Raw genomic sequence first — 16,676 nt, 5'->3', positions numbered from 1 at the left:
TGTGTGTGTGTGTGGGGGGAGGGGGAGGGGCGTGAAGTTCGTGAACACGTGAGCGGGGCATGCGTGAAGCTCATTACCATCAGCTGAGCTGCATGACAATGGCGGACGCTGTGAGCAGAAGAGATATCTATGGTAACATTAAGCACAGTTTGCTTCAGGGGTATTTTATTTTCAAAAAGCTTCCAGATGGAAACCTCGACAAGACGAAGGTGATTTGCACTTTGTGCAAAGCGCAAATGACCTACTGTAGGAGTTCCTCGAGTCTTAAATACCACCTGAGCAAGAAGCATCAAATTGATGTTATGAAGGAAGGTGCCGCCGCGGCCGGACCAAGCACAGCTGCACCGGGGAAAAGTGCTCGTCAAACTACACTGTTTGAGTGCAACCAAGGCAAGCCCGTCAGCACAGCTTTATCAGCCAAGCTGACTAACCTCCTAGCCCAGTGGATTGCCATCAATTGCCGGCCTATCAGCGTGGTTGAAGATGATGGACTCGAGCTTCTTCTCCGGGCGGCGACAGGCGACCCGTGTTACAAGCTACCTGCGAGGCGAACTATCATGAGGAGAATTCATGACCAACACGCCACAGAGAAAGTTGTGAAGGAAAAGAAGTTGGCCGCGGCGTCGTGTGTAGCACTGACTGGGGACCATTGGACATCGGTCAGCAACGATAACTACCTAGGCGTTACTGCACACTTCATCGATGCCAGCTGGGAACTTCACTCGTTCGCCTTGGGTACGTTTGTTATTTAATTTATTTAATTGACCACGGTTAAGTTGGTTTCAGGGGGGACCCTGATGTAAACAAGACAAACGTCTTTCTCTGGTCTGCATCCCCTTAACAATTGTGTGTATTGAGCTGTACTGTATTGTACCCATTCTGCAATCTGTTAATAACATTTTCATTAATTCATTCATTCATTCATTCATTCATTCATTCATTCAGGCTGGATACCCAGCCATCCAACCATATAACCATCCAACTGGCTGAATATTCATTCCAACCTGAAACCAACCCACCGTGGCATGTAGTATTAAATAAAATTAATAAACTTAAACAGATGTGTCCTTCAGTTATTGGTGTAAAGGTTTGGAATTCTCTCCATAGCGAGGTTAAGGGATGTAATATACATTTTAAAAATTGTCAGTATGAAAGTCAAATGTGATCTGAATAGTGAGATATTTTATTTTATTTTTATTCTTTATTATTATTATCATTTAATTTGTTCTTGTTTAAACTGTGGATTGTTTTTCTTGTATATGGTATAAATTTTTTACTAGCAAACTTATTCTGATCTACTTTGTCTGTACTAGGTGTGATTAAAACAGAGGAGCGCCACTTTGCAGAGGCGTGTGCCAGGCAGTTTCTGGACGTCGCTAATCAGTGGGAGATAGCCGACAAAATCACCACCATTGGGACAGACAGCGCTCCCAACATGATAGCAGCAGGGAGGATACTGCCATTCGAGCACATGCCCTGCATTGCGCACCTCATACAGAGGGCCATTGTAATGTCCCTTCGGGATAGTGGTTTTGATGGTGTCCTGGCCAAGTGTCGAAAAGTGGTCGGACATTTCAAACACAGTCCGGCCAACACAGATGAGCTGAATGTCCAGCAAGCATCCTGTGAACAAGAGCCAGAGTCACTCGTGCAAGATGTTCCAACACGTTGGAATTCCACCCTTGCAATGATCAATCGTTTGAGGCACAACAGAGTCCCAGTGCACGCAACGCTGGCCCAGCATAAGCACAAGCTGGTCCTCCCAACAGATGCTGAATACGAGAAGCTGGCAAAGCTGGAGAAACTGCTGGAGCCATGCAGGTACTGTATGGTCTACAAAGATAGCGTGTTCTTAAATTGGCATACAACTTCTTTTAAAAGTCACTTTGTATTTAATTAAGAAATGCATGCCCTTAAATACTATAAATGATTCAGAATCAGAACTTATAAAAGTGTAATCTTAGTTAAAGTGTGTGTGTGTGTGTGTGTTTCAGAACTTTAAAAAAAGAGTGTAATCTGAGTTAAATTAATTGGCCATATTTTGTGTGTGTAGGTACATCACTGAGCTCCTTGGTGGGGACAAGTATGTATCCTGCTCTGTGGTTCTACCTGCCCTGCGCCACCTTGAGCACGCAATGAAGATCTCGGATGAGGATCCTGCCTACATTGTGCGATTCAAGAATGCCTTCACCCAGGACCTCAACCAGCGGAGGGAGAAAAGTAACCTGGAATGGCTGAAGGTATGTGAGACTGACTAGAAAATAACTGTATTGTCTGACCATTATAGACTGTTAAGCCAGTAGATTGATCAATGGATAGATGAATGAGTCATGAAGAAATATGGTGGTTGGATTTGCAAAGTTACTTTAATTTTTATTTTTTTCATCATCAATTAATTATTATTTATTTTTGTTCATCAAAGGTAGCTACTGCTGTGGATCCACGCTTTAAGGACCTCAAATGCCTGCCTAAAGCAGAGAGGGGGCCAGTGTGGGCAACACTGAGTGGGTTGGTGAAGGCAGAAGAACCTGCTCTGCAGCCCCCGAGGGAGGAGAACCCTGAGCCACCTAAAAAGAAAACACTAGTGATGGGATCAGACTCGGAGTCTGATGACGACTCACCAGTGCCCAATCTTGTGGAGAGGTACAAGGTAGAGCCAAGTGCCAGCTTGGATCAGTGTCCACTGAAGTGGTGGTCAGACCACACTGCCGCCTACGGTAAGCTGGCCCACATTGCCCTGAAGTACTTGGGGAGCCCTGCCTCAACTGTCCCATGCGAGAGACTGTTCTCTTTATCGGGCCATATTGTGCAGAAGAGGAGAGCTAGTTTGTCACCAGACAATGTCAACAAGCTGGTCTGCCTTAGTGACTGGTGGAAGAAGGAGAAATAGAGACTGATTGAGTCAAGCCATTTGTTTTGTTTTTGTTTAACCTTTATTTACCCAGGGTAGGTTCGCTGAGCACAGATGCTCTTTTTCAGCTACGCCCTGCTTCAGTCACACAGTTCCAATCACACCTGGGAGCTGCCCAGTACAACCACAGTCTGACACTGAGTAACTCCACTGGAGCAGTTGGGGGTTAAGTGCCTTGCTCAACATTTTGTCATTTAGCTGACGCTTTTGTCCAAAGCGACTTACAAGTTCTGTACGACAGGTCAGCAGGAAGGACCAGCAGCAGTACTTTCATGCACTTTTAATTCCCAAGATAAATATATGGCATTGCTTTTGTTGTTCATTTAATTGAGGGATTTGTTTAAGCTGTCTTTATGTCCGCTGATGCATAACAAAGTGCTCTTCAGTGCTGACTATTAGTTGATAAACAACACACTGCTATTCAATGCAGACTATTAGTTGATAAACAACACACTGCTATTCAATGCAGACTATTAGTTGATAAACAACACAGTGCTATTCAGTTAGCTCTTGAAACGGGCCTCCAGATGCTTAAGGCCACCCCTGGTTGGCATGTTCCTTTAACACACATTCTGTCAGATTATATTAACTGATTTCCAGTTTGGTAGTTTGTCACATCACTGGACCTGTCTGTATAGGCCCCTACATGCTCTACTCCACTGTAGTCTACAGACTGATATGTGCTCTCTACTCCACTGTAGTCTACAGACTGATTTAGCCTGCAGACCTGTCTATAATGTGCTCTCTACTCCACTGTAGTCACAACTGAGTAACAATGTTCATCAAAGAGTGCTGAAACTCTCTCTCTCTTTGAAAGTTTGAAATGCGGTACTGTTCTGTACTGATAATATTATTTATTTGTGTGAATAAAACAACACTGAGTAACTCCACTGGAGCAGTTGGGGGTTAAGTGCCTTGCTCAACATTTTGTCATTTAGCTGACGCTTTTGTCCAAAGCGACTTACAAGTTCTGTACGACAGGTCAGCAGGAAGGACCAGCAGCAGTACTTTCATGCACTTTTAATTCCCAAGATAAATATATGGCATTGCTTTTGTTGTTCATTTAATTGAGGGATTTGTTTAAGCTGTCTTTATGTCCGCTGATGCATAACAAAGTGCTCTTCAGTGCTGACTATTAGTTGATAAACAACACACTGCTATTCAATGCAGACTATTAGTTGATAAACAACACACTGCTATTCAATGCAGACTATTAGTTGATAAACAACACAGTGCTATTCAGTTAGCTCTTGAAACGGGCCTCCAGATGCTTAAGGCCACCCCTGGTTGGCATGTTCCTTTAACACACATTCTGTCAGATTATATTAACTGATTTCCAGTTTGGTAGTTTGTCACATCACTGGACCTGTCTGTATAGGCCCCTACATGCTCTACTCCACTGTAGTCTACAGACTGATATGTGCTCTCTACTCCACTGTAGTCTACAGACTGATTTAGCCTGCAGACCTGTCTATAATGTGCTCTCTACTCCACTGTAGTCACAACTGAGTAACAATGTTCATCAAAGAGTGCTGAAACTCTCTCTCTCTTTGAAAGTTTGAAATGCGGTACTGTTCTGTACTGATAATATTATTTATTTGTGTGAATAAAACAACACTGAGTAACTCCACTGGAGCAGTTGGGGGTTAAGTGCCTTGCTCAACATTTTGTCATTTAGCTGACGCTTTTGTCCAAAGCGACTTACAAGTTCTGTACGACAGGTCAGCAGGAAGGACCAGCAGCAGTACTTTCATGCACTTTTAATTCCCAAGATAAATATATGGCATTGCTTTTGTTGTTAATTTAATTGAGGGATTTGTTTAAGCTGTCTTTATGTCCGCTGATGCATAACAAAGTGCTCTTCAGTGCTGACTAGTAGTTTATAAACAACACACTGCTATTCAATGCAGACTATTAGTTGATAAACAACACACTGCTATTCAATGCAGACTATTAGTTGATAAACAACACAGTGCTATTCAGTTAGCTCTTGAAACGGGCCTCCAGATGCTTAAGGCCACCCCTGATTGGCATGTTCCTTTAACACACATTCTGTCAGATTATATTAACTGATTTCCAGTTTGGTAGTTTGTCACATCACTGGACCTGTCTGTATAGGCCCCTACATGCTCTACTCCACTGTAGTCTACAGACTGATATGTGCTCTCTACTCCACTGTAGTCTACAGACTGATTTAGCCTGCAGACCTGTCTATAATGTGCTCTCTACTCCACTGTAGTCACAACTGAGTAACAATGTTCATCAAAGAGTGCTGAAACTCTCTCTCTTTGAAAGTTTGAAATGCGGTACTGTTCTGTACTGATAATATTATTTATTTGTGTGAATAAAACAACACTGAGTAACTCCACTGGAGCAGTTGGGGGTTAAGTGCCTTGCTCAAGAGCACTTCAGCGGCATATTTTTTTTTCATTCAGTTAACCTCAAGTTGAACCGTTCAGTCTGCTGCTGTTCCCTTCTGTCACCACTTGGTGTCTCTGTTGCTGCTGTCTGAGAGATGGGAGAACTGCAGAAACTCAGAGGCTCCCTCTCCCTCTCTCTCTCTCCTCTCTCTCTCTCTCTCTCTCTCTTTGAAAGTTTGAAATGCGGTACTGATATTATTTATTTGTGTGAATAAAACGATTTATTAAACACAAGTACATCTTATTGAACATTATTTTGATATTTCATTACCAATTATCATAGCAAAACAGCTTTTTCAAACAGTCTGTAATGCATTTTGGAAACGGGAGATGGGCTCATGGTGTAATGGGCCACCTGGCCTGAGAAACGTAAGGAGGAAAGTAAAAGTAAGGACTTACTTCTGGTCATTATTTGGGTAGAACACACATATTTTGAATGCCTTAGGCAGACCTTTTTTTTTTTTTTGAGCCATTTTAATCTAGATTAATCTAGATTAATTCCAGGATTGCATATAGATTAATCTAGATTAAAAAAATTAATCTATGCCCAGCTCTAGTTTATATATATATATTATTTAACCTTTATTTACCCAGGCAAGCAAGTAAGAACAAATATTTATATACAAAAGCAGCCTGACCAAAAAGCAAAAGCCTTTTGAGGGAAGGGGGGGCGATGGGAGGCTGCAACAAAAACAAGGTTATGTACATGCATACAAGTCAATCAAATAAAATAATTACAGTAGCAATAGTATACAAGGAAAATTACAATAAATAAGGGAGGGAGAAGGAAAGAGAGAGAGGGAAAAAGGGAGAGTGAGAACCAGAGGGAGAGGGAAGAAAAGGGGAGATGCACAGATAATGTTTACATTTAGAATGCCTTGTTGAATGCGTCCAGTGAAATTAACACGTCAATGCATACTTTTATTGTCAAAAACCCTGCATATATCGGTATCGAAAATTAAGAGTTGGACAATATCGGTATATATCGGTAAAAAAGCCAATATCGAACATCCCTAGTTAAAACTGATGATTCCATTTCACTGTGAGTGTGAACGGAGACGCCCCAAGCTGTACAATATGGAATCACTTATCAGAACCTAACCTCTCTGGCTTCTAGCTTTGGGCGTTCAAAGTTTGTTTGTGTGAAATACTTATTTTATTGCTGTAGGCCATATGAATAACCTGGGAATTCTTAAATGTAGCTTTTAACTTTATACAGCCTATTATGTAACCATGTCTCGTCAGTGGTGTAGTGCTAGTTGAGGTGGGTGGGTATATCTACACAATGTATGTGGGCATATCTACACAATATATGTTGGTATATCTACACAATGTATGTTGGTATATCTACACAATGTGTGTTGGTATATCTACACAATGTGTGTGGGTATATCTACACAATGTGTGTGGGTATATCTATACAATGTATGTGGGTATATCTACACAATGTATGTTGGTATATCTACACAATGTGTGTTGGTATATCTACACAATGTGTGTGGGTATATCTACACAATGTGTGTGGGTATATCTATACAATGTATGTGGGTATATCTACACAATGTATGTTGGTATATCTACACAATGTGTGTTGGTATATCTACACAATGTGTGTGGGTATATCTACACAATGTGTGTGGGTATATCTACACAATGTATGTGGGTATATCTACACAATGTCTGTGGGTATATCTACACAATGGTATATCTACACAATGTGTGTGGGTATATCTACAATCTGACTTTAAGACACTACAGAAATGGCTTGCTGAAAATAAATTAATACTAAACAAAACCAAATCGCACTTTATGATTTTTGGTACTCGGAAAAAACTGAAGGCTACCGAATCTAAGGCATGCGTTATTTTATGTGCCGATAATACACCTCTGCAAAAAGCTGAACGCATCAAGTATTTGGGAGTCTATCAAGCTGCCTCCAAAACCCATTTATCACCTCTAAATGTGGCTTACAATAGACTATGCAGATTTGTTCTTGACTGTCCGTTCAAAACGCACCATTGTACTATGTATCAAACCTTAGACTGGCCTTCTCCTGCTTTAAGAAGACAGAGACATTGGCTGCAATTGATTTTCAAATGTATCCATTATGACTATCCTGCTTATCTGAAACAGTTGATGGTCCCTTTTTCTTGCACTTATCATCTAAGACACTCTGTACAGTATTTTTTCACAGTTTCTCCATTTTCAAAAGCCATGGCCAAGAAATCCTTCATGTTCAAAGCCCCTTCTGACTGGAACAACCTTCCGGTGATCATTCGATCCATATCTTCATTTTACCTCTTTAAAAATGCTTTATGTTCTAATTTTATGGTCAATTGTACATGCTTCCTTAATTGGTGGGGCTCCTGCGCTGGTGAGGGGACGTGGGGCATAGCCGTCCTTTATGCGGGTGTTACGGGTTAGCTAGTTGGCTCTACTCCTATTTTTAGGCAGGGGGGGGCCGATTGGTTGATTTGGGGCGCTCGTTGGGCAGGTTGATTGCTCCTCTTCTCCTGCCAGTCCTGGAGCTCAATATCTATTACATCCTGTATTCTACTAACCCTTTGAATGTTTTGTTGGGCCTTTCTCGCGGCGGCTGCCTGGCGGTGTCATCGCGGGGTAAGCATATTTTTTTGCCCTGCGGTGGCACCGTCATGTGACTGCCGTGGAGTTAGGCCTATTATGATGGAGATTGAGAGACATATCCTCTTATAATGAGACATATCCTCTTATAATGTGTACTTGTTCTGTTGTGTTTTTGTATATGTCCTTTATTTATTTTTTTTGTTGTGTGTTATGTGTTCTGATTCTGAATTACATTGCACAAAATGTGGGACCCTCTCGAAAACGAGATACTCTCAATGTGGTTTTCCCAATAAAGAATTTCAATATATTTTAAGCATTACATCACGCGCAGGAGTGGTTTGTGAAAAATAAACCATGCCTAGGGGTGGTCGTTAGACCCCCCCTAGGCATGGTTTATTTTTCACAAACCACGACTACAAGTGGTGTAATGCAACCTTATTGCTATACAATAAACACACATTAATCGAAGATTTATTGAAAAAACCATCCGCCAGAAAAAGTTGTTCCCACAACAACAAAAAAGAGAAGTTGCCTCCATGTGGAAGCAGCTCGGAAGTGCATCCAACTGTTCTCAGTAGGACATCCAACCAACTAACACATCCAACTGTCTTTCAACTAAGACATCCAACCAACTAACACATCCAACTGTCTTTCAACTAAGACATCCAACCAACTAACACATCCAACTGTCTTTCAACTAAGACATCCAACCAACTAACACATCCAACTGTCTTTCACCTAGACATCCAACCAACTAACACATCCAACTTTTCTTTAGTTTTTAACCTACTTTCTATAGAACTTCATTCTTAGATGCTTCTATAGAAAGTAGGTAAAACAAATTAAAAAAAGTTTTCTTTGCCCTATAGGGAAACATTTTTATTTTTATTTTTTAACCCTACTTTCTATCGAAGCAGCTGGTCGGTGCGCTGTTTTAAGTGAGCGTGGGTTATTGAATTGATTGATTGCTAATTTTATTACTGTCCGCCTTGTTTCCAACTGGTTAAGTTTAGGCCCTCTTTCGAAGTTGGTTAAGGTTAGAGTTTGGAACCAGGGCTGGTGGTCTATCGCCCTGCTCTAAAGACAAACTCTAACCTTAACCAACTTCGAAAGAGGGCCTAAACTTAACCAGTTGGAAACCAGGCGGACAGTAATAAAATTAGCAATCAATCAATCAATCAATTCAATAGGCCATGCTCACTTAAAACAGCGCACCTCCCAGCTGCTTGAAAGTAGGTAAAAAAATTTAATAAAAAATTGCATCAATTTAATCAATCAATCAATTCGCGCGATTTTTATTTTGTTCCACAATGACTCATGACCCATCAATTACATCATCCAACATTGTTTAAAGAACTAAGACATTCGCCGTGACAGAATCGGTTTATATTTAGTCGTTATGACGCTATCAACATATCCATTTGTTAAAGATTATTGTCCGCCATCTTGTTTTTTCCTAAAAAGCCACACAGCGTAGTGATAGTAATTCGGTTGTGGGCAGGTCCTGGGACCAAGAGCGTGGAATTATGAAAAATACATACGTGTAAATTGACTGTTTCAGCCAATCAGAATCGAGAAATTTGCATGCCGTTGTATAAATATATCGTTCTGTTAGTTAGGGGCGATGCTTGGCATCACACTGCACTATCTCGCGTACGTGCACGCGTACTGAATAAACCACAAATGTACCTCTAATACCAGTATTAGTCTGACCACACCCCTCATCAGCTTACCTTCATAAGCAGGTGTGTGGTCACCTGCTCTCCTCCTTCCCAAGCTTTCACCACAAGGTGAGGACAAGGGCTGCAGCGGCCGTCTGATGCCAAGCATCGCCCCTAACTAACAGAACTTGGTTATAGTCATAACCTAACGTTCTGTATCGTTAGTGGCTTAGCTTGGCATCACACTGCACAAGGGAGGCCAAGCGGAGCCACTTGGCTGACAAATACACCCCGCTGACAGCCCCCCAAAACCATCAGAACAGGGAGGGCCGAGCCCCCCCGACCCCCCCTAATGGAGGGTATCCCCCCTATTAGAGGCTTCACGGGAAGGCGACGGACCCGACCGTGCGAAGAGGCACTCAAGCAACTTAACGCACAGGGTGAGCAGACCGTGGCTTGACCCCACGACTACACACACGCACAACCCGCATGCCACCCGGGAACGAACGGAGGAACAACCTCGTCACTGCCCCCAGAATCACGGGGTCAAGGGCAAACCCAACCCCGTGGCAAGGCCGTAGCAGCGGAGCGCGAAGGAAGACCCAGACCCACCAAAAGGACTGGACTCCCTGGAATGGGGGCCCGGAGAAGTCCATGATGCCAGCATCAAGACCCCACCAGGTGGGCACGTAGTGCCCCGCCCCCCACATCGCCAGCGTATTCGGACAAAGGCCCCCCAGTTACTGCACCTGGTAATCCCAGGCGGTATCCCACCAAGTACTAACCAGGCCAGAACCTGCTTAGCTTCCGAGATCGGACGAGATCGGGCGTGTTCAGGTCGGTATGGCCGTAAGCCGAGCGGGCCCCGTCCCCCCAACAGTACACCGCCTGGCACACTAACCCTGCAGAACAGACAGTCAGCATGGCCGTAAGCACACAAAAAAGGTTAACCAACGGAAGCAGGCAGCGCACCGGGGAAAAACCAGGCAACAGGCTGTTAACCCTAGCCTGGAGACTGCGGACGAGACAGGCGCCAGAGGGGACAGCTGAACACAGCTGCCCCGGCGGAAGGGGCGTATGCTGGCGTTGTTGCATGACCAAGCCTCCATTTAAAAAACCCCACCCAGAGGGGTCGAGGCAGAGAAGGCTGACACGATTGGCAGACGTCATGAACGTGCAGGGGCACCCTCAAACGGTGAACCCGGGAGTTGACACTGCACCAACACACCAGGGAACCAACCACCTCGGTGTTACCCAATGCGGTGGTTGTTCCTATAACCCCTCAAGAAAAAACTCCAAAACACACCTGCGGGTATACACCGGCTATACCGCAGTACAAGTGTTTCAGTTTTCAAAAAAGGGTTAACCCAGGCCTACGGGTCGCAAACATCACTTCGGACCGGGCCTGGCGGTACGGGAAGCACAGGGTCACCAGAGGAGGTCAAAAAACCACCCCCACAGGCCCCTCTTCGCCATGCGTGAGAGAGGAGCGAAAAATAATGGAGAACCAGCCCCTAAGCACACCGTACTTGGTATTCCCAGGCGGTCTCCCAACCAAGTACTAACCAGGACCAACCTGTGTAGCGGCCGAGATCCGACGAGATCGAGCGCGTACAGAATGGCATGGCTGTAAGCCATGACGACAGTGCTGAGTAAAAACATACCCAACCAGGGTCTCCATAGCGCTTAACCCTGTGACACCCAGACCGACCTGGCATTTTTCCCCCTGAAAAAAGCCCAAGTCCCTCAGGGTACCAGAACAGCAGATCTGCATCCCCGGCGGACAACGGGTTCAACCGATCTGGACCAGCGTGACCAGAACCAGTCCCGTGCCCTAACCACGCCGATATGCCTACTCCAGGAGAAGGGCAGATATGCGTGTTGATCTTAACATGAAAAGAAGGCGCCACCCAGACGTCCGGACGAACCGCGCCTGGTGGCCCACCCCAAGGGCGTGAGACCCCACTACATATGTTCAGATCCATCCCGTCATCATCCCCCAGACATGAACGAGAATCCGTCGACAACCCACCCAGGTCATGGGATGTGGTCGTCGGAAGAGGAAAAACCCCCATCTCAGTTGCTTTATAAAAACGCTGTTTCAACCACAAGCAACCAAGGCGTGCCAGTCAATCGCCTGTTTACAGCGAGCTAGCACTATACGTGCGTCGGGACACACCCCCATCAATGAACAGGCTATTTAGACCTGTCATTGAATCCCCAAGGCGCCCAGGGGAACGACAAGAGGGGTGTGACACTCCCTAACTCCAACACTTCTGGAATAGAAAGAAGGAAGCATCAACAGTATGTATCCCAGTCTACACAGCCGGGGTAAAAAATGTTCACATTTTTACATCCCACCACCCTCCCATAGGAAAGAGACGGGGATCCCCAGAGAGACTTCCCACGCGAGCTGTACAGATTGAAAAGAATATATTGCACCTTGAGCCATGTAAAAAACTGGTTTTAGGGCCTCCGGGGAAGAGGCACTGAACCCATACACACTCAATAAACGAATTGAATCGAATATACATACAATAGAAAAGGACCCTTCTAGAGGGTCCACTCACTTTGACAATCTGAGGAGGAAGGCTCTGTACTCTGATGGAGGCTTCCTCACATGGAAGAAGGAGTCCGAACTCACAGAAGGCCTGAATAGGCGCTTGGTGAGGAGGAGCCCTGACCACCCCCCCTGAAAACAGATCCATCACATGGACCTGAACAGCACACGGAAGTCCTACCAACAGAGACGCGCACGGTGACGTACTCTATGGCGGGGGAATTCCTGCGGTGCACACGCCCAATATACCAGGCCGTGGGACCAGGAACTCCCTCCCCCCCCCCCCCCCCCCCCCCCCGTAACGTGCCGAACCGCCACGTGACGGGAACCTTGAAGGACAGGGGGTGTACCCCTGACCGACAGAACAATGGGGAGAGGAAAGGTTACCAGTTCACCCCTTTACGACCCCACACCCATGATACGACGTAACGACAAAAAGAGAATATGACACAGTCATAGTCAGCTCTATGAAGCGTTTCACAGCTCCACACAGCGCATGAGCTAACCTGCTATCTGATTTTTACTAAGGAAAAACACAGAATAGAGAGGGCTCTAAGAACCCCGGTCCAACATACACATGTGCTTCTGTGGCCAGTACAACCCAGTTGTAGGTCACATGACACACACAACCCATCATCACCTACAAAAAATGGCAAAAACACTCAACAGAGGAACGCCGTTTTTTTTACAATGAGAGAATACATCATTCTTGATTAGTATCGACCACAGGCCTTGCTAAGCACACATGACAGCAACCAAACCAATTTCCCCTTAGGAAATAAGTTTCTCCAGCAGATTTAGCACAACCTCAGCAATCAAGCTAAGAGTTACATCGTATCCCTACCACACAAAAGACACAATTAATGCACAACATGTCTGATAGGAGGTGATAAAGTCCCCAGGGAACCGGGGGGGAAAACACAATCCTCCTATTTTACCCTCAATACGGCCAGTTAAAACAGGAAAACCTGTTAATGTGTGAACACACTGTTCATTGTCATTACAGTCTGAGAAAGAACATTCTTTTACTCACTTGTCACCAAGCATAGCTTCATAGGTTAGTTACCTTAGTTGTGAGTACACGGCCGTGTTACTCACACAACAACCAGATCATTACATCCCGTTTGCACGGAGAAGCTAACTGCCAGTGACAAAAACAGCTCACACATAACCCGCAACGTATCCTAAATGCATTGTAGCAACACACGTTTTGGGAAAAACACCGTTATTCACAATACATTTAGCAAAGTAAAACCAGAAGACGTGTTATGAGGTCTGGTCAACCCCGTTCCTACCCGGAACGCAGATCAGCGAAGTGCAGTCACAAGACACCGTAGAACACAGCCGTCCTGTGTTGTTCGATCCGGGCAGCGTCGCCGCTCCAACCAGTCGCTACAGTCCTCTTTGTTGACGCAATCCCCGTCCAGGCTCAGGGCAGGGTCGACGAACATCCCCTGTCAAGGATGACGTCGTGGTCAAGAGTGTAAAACATGTTAAAATCAAAGCACGTTCAACAGAATAGCATCAAGCTAACGGCTGCTCCAACCGTTCGGGTGCTATTGCTTCTGCTCGCGAGACGCCGATCTAACGACGCACGCGATCAGAAGCGAGCTCCCGGCGGCGCGCGAGAAGCTAAGCTACCCCGCGCCAGGCCATGGCCATAGCAGCAAGCTAACGTTACCTAGCGACCACGACATGCTAGCCCCGCAGCTAACAGCTGACTGGCTAATAGTAGGCCTTAAGCAGGCCATGCAGCGATCCAGCAGGCTAACGCAGCAGTTAACAGCTGACCGGCTAACCGTAAGCTATGAACATGTAAACAATGACATAACACTCACCCAGACAGGCCGCCGTTTTGAACCTCTCCTCACTTTTTAAGAGAAAAGAGAAAACAAGATGTCAACACCGCTTCACAACGGTGACATTACCACATCCGACGGAGTCAGCACAGTACCAACTGGCCTGTGTAGCTGACTTTGAACATGAATCTGCCGCTATCGCACATTACATGCACATATCCCCTCGTGAAGGAATACTCTCATTTGGATATGAAAGATGGGGCCTTAACACGGTGACAGAGAGAATCCACTCGTCCAGAACACACAGGGATCACCAGTGTCAATGGTCGCGGCCCACTAGTTAAAACTATAATGGTCTCCAGACCAAGGCCTTCTGTCGCCTAGGTGGCTGAACAAAGGACCCTAGTCTGGGGCCGGTTTCCATAAACTTTGTCAAGTAGCCCCCATAGCACTAACAGACAAGTGGAGCCCGCCAGCAAACACTACTCACCCAACCTGGAACGCACCGCTTCTCACAACAGCGGCATGTCCGACAGTTCAGCTGTGGCCTGACAGGTTTCACCCCAACAAACACAGCAAGGAACTGCAGTTGAGAAGCATGCAGCGGCGTGCTCCCAATACGAAAACCGGTGGAGGGTTTTTAGAATGATCATCATCTTCCAGACACTCCAGTACGAAGACAATATCGCCGTATTTTCTCGAAAATAGTGAGAGAGAAAATAAAGATATGATGTCAACGTATCCTTGTTTCCCAAAGCTGTTCCTAATCCAATTTCTTCCATCATGGTGTCAAGTGTGGGGATCTACCGAGGCACTTCTTCCTTGTGGTGAAAGCGAGAAGGAGGAGAGCAGGTGACCACACACCTGCTTATGAAGGTAAGCTGATGAGGGGTGTGGTCAGACTAATACTGGTATTAGAGGTACATTTGTGGTTTATTCAGTACGCGTGCACGTACGCGAGATAGTGCAGTGTGATGCCAAGCTAAGCCACTAACGATACAGAACTACACAATGGGGTCCTACTAATCACCCCAAAGTACCAGAAAATACCAGAAAATACCAGAAACTACCCCAAAATACCCCAAAGTATACCCCAAAATACCAGAAACTACCCCAAAATACCCCAAAGTATACCCCAAAATACCAGGAACTACCCCAAAATACCCCAAAATACCAGAAAATACCAGAAACTACCCCAAAATACCCCAAAGTATACCCCAAAATACCAGAAACTACCCCAAAATACCAGAAACTACCAGAAACTACCCCAAAGTTTACCCCAAAATACCAGAAACTACCCCAAAATATCCCAAAATACCAGAAAATACCAGAAACTACCCCAAGATACCCCAAAGTATACCCCAAAATACCAGAAACTACCCCAAAATACCCCAAAATACCAGAAAATACCAGAAACTACCAGAAACTACCCCAAAATACCCCAAAGTATACCCCAAAATACCAGAAACTACCCCAAAATACCCCAAAATACCAGAAAATACCAGAAAATACCAGAAACGACCCCAAAATACCCCAAAGTATACCCCAAAATACCAGAAACTACCCCAAAATACCAGAAAATACCAGAAAATACCAGAAACTACCCCAAAATACCCCAAAGTATACCCCAAAATACCAGAAACTACCCCAAAATACCCTAAAATACCCCAAAGTATACCCCAAAGTACCAGAAAATACCCCAAAATACCCCCAAAGTACCCCAAAATACCCCAAAGTATACCCCAAAGCAGTGATTCCCAACCTGGGGTCCGCCAGACCCATTTTTTTTTTTTTTTTTTTTTTTTTATATTTTTATCATCAGAAGCATGAATAGTCTCTCCACTACAATAAAAAATAAAGATAAATAAATAAACATCTAGACATGATTTTTGAACGTTAACAGTAGGCTACCGGGTAGCCGCTAAAACGCGAATCAGTTGACTATCACTTTCTGTAGCTAGCCTAGCACGCTAGTTAACTTTCTCGGCTCGTCTGCAGTCAGCCGCCAGAGGCTAAAATGTGTGACAAACGAAAAGGAGATGACGGCAGCTCATCTGCAAAAAAAGTTAGGACCTACAGCAATCGCGAAAATTACATCACCATGGGCTTCACTGAGGGACCAGACAAACGACCTGAGTGTGTGATTTGTGGAGAAAAGTTGGCAAACTCGAGCCTGAAGCCCAGCAAGCTGAAGAGACATCAGGCATCTAAGCACCCAGAAACCGTTGGGAAGGATCCAGACTTTTTTCGGAGGAAAGAACAGTCTCTCAAGGCGAACAAGCCTGTTGATGTTAGAGTAGCGTGGAGCAGGGGTGGCAGTGATTTACAGAAGGCTACCGAAGCCTCCTTTGAGTGTTCGCTTTTAATTGCAAAAGCAAAGAAACCGCACAATATTGGCGAGCAGCTCATCAAACCAGCCTGCATCAAAATGGTTTAGAAACTGTGCGGCCCACAGGTGGCGGATAAACTAAAATCAGTACCACTCTCGAACAATGTAGTGAAAGACCGAATTGATAAGATGTCAAGTGATTGCGAGCAGCAGCTGTCAGAAAAGCTTAGAAAGGGTCCATTTGCCATACAACTTGATGAAACTACAACTGTCGCAGACGAGGCTGTGCTCATTGTTTATGTGCAATATATCGAAAATGAGGATCTGAAGCAGGACATTCTCATGTCAGTCAACCTTACTACCACCACTCGAGGTGAGGATATTTTTACTGCAGTGGATTCTTACTTCAT

Source organism: Notolepis coatsorum, assembly GCF_963971535.1.
Source record: "Notolepis coatsorum genome assembly, chromosome: 9".
Classification (NCBI taxonomy): domain Eukaryota; kingdom Metazoa; phylum Chordata; class Actinopteri; order Aulopiformes; family Paralepididae; genus Notolepis; species Notolepis coatsorum.
This window is presented reverse-complemented; position numbering follows the sequence as displayed.